Here is a 5,400-nt window from a genome sequence, read left to right on the forward strand (position 1 = left end):
TCTCAATTCTTACACGAAATGCAGCAAATGGCATCTTTGCAATTTTTGGACCACGGCTGCTCCCGTAGGTTGACAAGTGACAAGGAAGTTGCTCGTAGCCAATAAAATGAGTCGCTGGGTGTGACGTTATGTGGAGATCTTGCAAGGTAAGCGAGGCAACAAGAGAGAGAGAGAGGCACTTCCTGGTTTCGTCACAGCTTCATGTCGCCTACACTCTGAACGCCGATCTTAATACGTCGGCTGGGAACGAATCAGTGGGAGCAATACAAGATGTATTCTCGTACTATTTATGAACAAATACTGCGAGAATTTAGCTTGCTGGCAAGTTTCGCAATCAGCGCTTAACACAGCAAACTGCACTCTCCAGGTCCTACCTAGATCAGCTAAAACGGCAATGTCACTAAGCACGGCACCTGTCAGCCAATCACAGGCATCAGGCATTATCACGTGCATTTGTTGTAGCGGTTTATACTACGTAAGTGGCTACAATTTTGTTTTAAAAATAATAATAATAATAACGTGTAGTGCTGTCCGGTCGGTTAGGAAGAGATAATGGATAAACCTGTAAGAAAGAAAATTTGGTGAGTCATGCTCGTCTTTTGCATTTCTTTTTTTTTTTTGCACCAGTTTTTTTTTTTAGGTCTTTGAGGTTTTGTATGAGGTTACATAACGATGGCCTGAAGTAAGGATTAAAGGGAATGTACAAACTTTGTGCAATCTAATCAGAATATACACTGATTTCACACATCACACCACCATGGCACCGTGCCGTGCACCTGTCCCTTATTTCGGGATGAGAAAGTTGGCAACCCTAGGAGTTAGCTTGTTTCAATAATTGTTTTGGATTTTTGATTATAGCTCATTTTTAGTTTGTTTTGACTTTTGCTTTTTAAATTCAGTTAGTTGTAATTAGTTTTTTTTTTATTAGCAGGTTTGTTGTTTTTTACATTTTCAAAAATGCTTTATTTTAGTTTAGCTTTAATTAGTTTTAGCATTCGTGAAAACTCATGTATGATATTAATTGCATAGACAAAAATGAAGGATATTTTTGCTGTAATTATAGTTTCGTTAGTTTTCTAAGCATAAGGGATTTCAGTTAGTTTTCGTAGCCATGCCTGAAATTAACCAGGTTTTTAAAGCCATTTTGTCTTAAAGCAGCGGTTTCCAGTGTCACGTCCACTGTTTCTTCATCTTGATCTTGGACCCAGCCATGTTGGAACCAGCCTACCCGTTTCTAAGCCGCTCGTGGACTTGCACCACGTCAGCAGACTGACTACATTTAACATCGTGTTTAAACCAGCCACCGAGAAGATTATGAATTTGAATTAATCCTGCTTTCTGATCTCGTCTCTTCGCCACCTACTTCGGATCTCATTTCATTCCTGCCTCGACCCTGCAGCCGGATCTGTCTGCCCCGCACCAGCCAGAAGCCATTCCTCCAGTCAGTCTCTCGTATCTGCAGCTGGGTCATTTTCACAATTAGTCGGTACTTTGTCAAATTCGCACTAGCAGAGTTACATCAATAAACCCCAACTGAAAGCAGGTATACTCGGCAGACGGGCTATGCTCGACCCCGTCGATATAATCTCTCATGACTTTAACGTGACAAAAAGTGAGACCACAATAAAAGTAATATCCGACAACTGAAAGGTGACACAAGGCCTAAATGCGATGGTCGCCTCAGGCTGAAGGGCTTTTAAACGTCCTCTCTTGAGATGGATTTATGTTGCCCTCATTAGCATGAACAAAAAGTCGTTGTGTTTTGTATCAAAAATAAAACAAAAACAGCCCACTGCTTTCTTATAAAACCCCAGTGAAACAAAAAGAACCGAGCAGCACAACAGAAGCCGTGGGGGAGTGAACGGAATGGTGGTGTCCTTCATATGCGTTTTATTTTTTTACTTTTTGGAAATAAAAAAAAAGAGCAAAAAGAAAAGCTTCTTCGCGCTGTCAAAACCAATCAGCATCCGTGCTGGCAGCGCTGCCCGTCTCCCGGGCAGCCTGTCACAATGGAGGCCCGACACACCTCTCACTTCCAATCTGCGTCCTCCACCGCAGGCCTACAATTGAAACTCTCATTAAATTGTCACCATTTTGATTGTCCAGTAAAAAGCCGCAATCACTTTTATTGACAAAAGCTCATTCATTCATTCATTGGGCCGGGAGATTTCTCAACTTTAAGCCAAATATAAACACGGCGATTACAACAGCAACAATCGCGTTGTGCGCTAATAAACGTGAGCGACAAGGCTTGATCCTCACAAACCTCAAATACGAAAAAAAAAAAATCTTGAAAAACAACCCCCCCATTCCAAATCGCATTGTCGCACAAATCCCGTGATAAAAGGCCTAAGAGTAACTCTGCATTTAGACTCTTGAAGACTTTGGTTAAGCCAGTGCCTCTGCTATTTTCCAGCCCCGGCATAAATCTCTCTCTCAATGGCGATTGGCTCAAGAGAAGGGGCCATCATTTTCACACGCCCCCCCCTCTCCAACCAACCCGCCGTCGACGCCACTTGCATAGTGTGTAGCCGTCACCAGACAATGGCTGGTTACTGGCAATTAAACAGCATTTGCCGAGGAATCCGTGGCACTGGTCTAATGGCATTACCGTTGGATGATTCAATCCCTGAATAGTCAACAGGATTTCGCCTCTCTGCAGGAAAATACTGCTTCATCGAATTACCCGTATTACATAGATTTAGCCAAAGCTTATGATTCAGGGTTCACAGATTACAGCGTCGCTAAAATGCTGATAGGCCACAAGAATGGAAATTTCGGAGTGAGATTCATCTAAAGAAGCACACTTAGCACGATAGATCCGATATACAAGATTTCAATTTTTTTGAGGATAATTGTTTTGTATGTACGGCCTAGAAGTGAAAATAACATAAGTTTTTTAATATGTTGGCAGGTGGATAACAACTGTTATTGTAACTTTACCATTGTGTTAGCATGGGTTAGCGATAGACGAAGGAAACTTCATCGTAAACCGTGGACTCCTGTGTTAGCATGGGTTAGCGATAGACGAACGAAACTTCATCATAAACCGTGGACTCCTGTAGCGGATGAGTTTCAGTACTATGTAAATAAAGAACAGAAACTTGTAGATACACAATAACCAAATAAACATCAAATAAACTTGACATTAGCTACTTAAACATTGCGCTAGCGGGAGTAGTGAGAGACTACGCTGACGTTGGAACGAAATTTCATTGTAAAATGTGGACTCCTGTAGGGGAAGAGATTCAGTATCGTGTAAATAAAGAACAGAAACTTGTAGATACACAATAAGCAAATAAATATCAAATAAACTTGAAATTATGTACATGCTACATACATGCTAAATTAGCATGTTTTTATTGTGCTAGTGGGAGTAGCGGCTAGCGTTTTTTAGAGTTGCAGTGTTTTTTATACACTTGGAACTTTATAAGTGAGAAAAAGTGAAGCTCTATGAAAACTTTCCGGATCCACTGTCCATCAATATCGGACTGTTAGCGATAACGATCACGATACATTCCAAGATCGGTATTTGACCCACCCCCGTTTAACATATATTTGTTTGAAAACCGGTAAGTCTCCTGTCAGATGCCAAGCAGCACATTTGCGCCCTTCAACCTCCTCATGGGCCGAGTCGGGAGAAGCAGGAAGAGGGGCCAAGTCCATTATCTCACAATGACGAGGCTAATTACCCGGCCAGGCAAGCCGCAAATCACACGGCAACAGACCGCCTTGTCTTGTGTCCTCCGCTCACCCGACGTCTTAATTGCTCTTTTATTCTCCCGGCGTGTTTTGCGACTGTGCTGACGCTCCTCAGCCATTTTGCCACATGAAAGCGAGATGCTAATTGCCTACTATGGAAATATTGGTGGCTGTGATTAGCAAGCGTTTTGGCGTGAGGGAGCATTTAGCCAGCAGTCACAATGTTTAAAAAAAAAAGAAGAAAAAAAAGCGGTTTGTTACTGGTTTGTCTTCGTCCACATTTTGGGTGGCGAGGTTGAAAGTGTCGGCGCGGCCATTGTGCGTGGCAATTGTCTGCCAGCAATGCTGGCAAATTGTTGACAGATAATCAGCAAAATTACAGGAAAATTGAAAGGCGAATTGTTATCATTAGCATTCATGACCACAAAACCCCATTTTGTCAGAATGTCGCACAAACATGAAGGCTTTAACGGAGCTCAATTTGGACGACTGTAAAAATGGTGAAGAAAGCATCCAAGGTGGTGAAACGCACTAAACTTAATTGGGTGGTGACTTGCCCTGGATTGGAATAGTGGTATTAGACATGGGTAGAAAAGCCAAAAAATGTACTCAAGTATGAGTATATTGTTATTTTAGAATATGACTAGTACTGAGGAACTGGTAAGTAACTTCTGATGTATTTATTTTTTAATAGTAAATGGATACACAAAATATCAAATATGAATTACTTCTATAATGATATAATTTACCACTTTGTATTGTATTCATCACACTAACAAACAATGGAGGGGTCTCCAAAGTTTACTTCTCAGCGAACTTTAACTGAGTGTAGACTGAGAGCAACAAGAAAACGGAATGTTCTTCTTATCAAAAAGGAAGTTTGTAGGAATACTGAAAACAGAAAGAGGCTTAGGACTGACTCCTGAGGAACACCACAATAAAGATATATTATCTCTGCCATTTTCACCCACAGTTAATAACTGTCACTTCTGCTTCATCTGGAAGTTCGCAGAACACTCCTCGCCCTCCAAATATTTGGTCACGAAATCTCAGATGATCAGACTCGGACCCAGAGCTTCACCAGAACCATGGCACGCCCCTGAAATGCTCTTTCACGCACTTAATTGGTTTTTGCGATACCGCAAAAGAAACGACGAAGGAAGAGAAGCTACTTTTCACGACGGTTGGAGACATGAAGGAAGGTTCCAGCAGGAGGTGGGGAGGGGGGAGGGGGGAGGGGGGGTGCAGGTCGGCTGTTCAAAGGCTGGCTTTTTGCATTGTTGGTCAGTTGGGGATTAAAGTCCTTGGTTTGGTGGCCCAATAGGCCCCTCTAATTAAAAAGGATAAAAAGAAAGCAGACGCACACAAAAAAACAGAAGCAAAGAGAACGAGAGAGAGAGAGGGGAGAGAGCAAATTTACCCAGAAAAGAAAGAAAACTGTTTTCAGTGTAACAACAGTGGCCATCAATTGAAAATGGATTAACTTTACACTCCAGTCCAGTGGTTCTCAAAGTGTGGTGGGGGGGGGGAAACCAGGGGTCTGTGAGCTGTTGCTTTGGGGGAGGGGCAAAATAATTTGCAATAAATTTGGTCCTTTAAAAGGTGAGCGGCTACATATGGGTGCCAATAAAAAAATAAAAAAATAAAAACAAAACTCCCTGTTTTGGTATCAGTTTGGGGTATATTTAGCGTTTAATG

This window comes from Festucalex cinctus, chromosome 21, assembly GCF_051991245.1.
Source record: "Festucalex cinctus isolate MCC-2025b chromosome 21, RoL_Fcin_1.0, whole genome shotgun sequence".
NCBI lineage: Eukaryota > Metazoa > Chordata > Actinopteri > Syngnathiformes > Syngnathidae > Festucalex > Festucalex cinctus.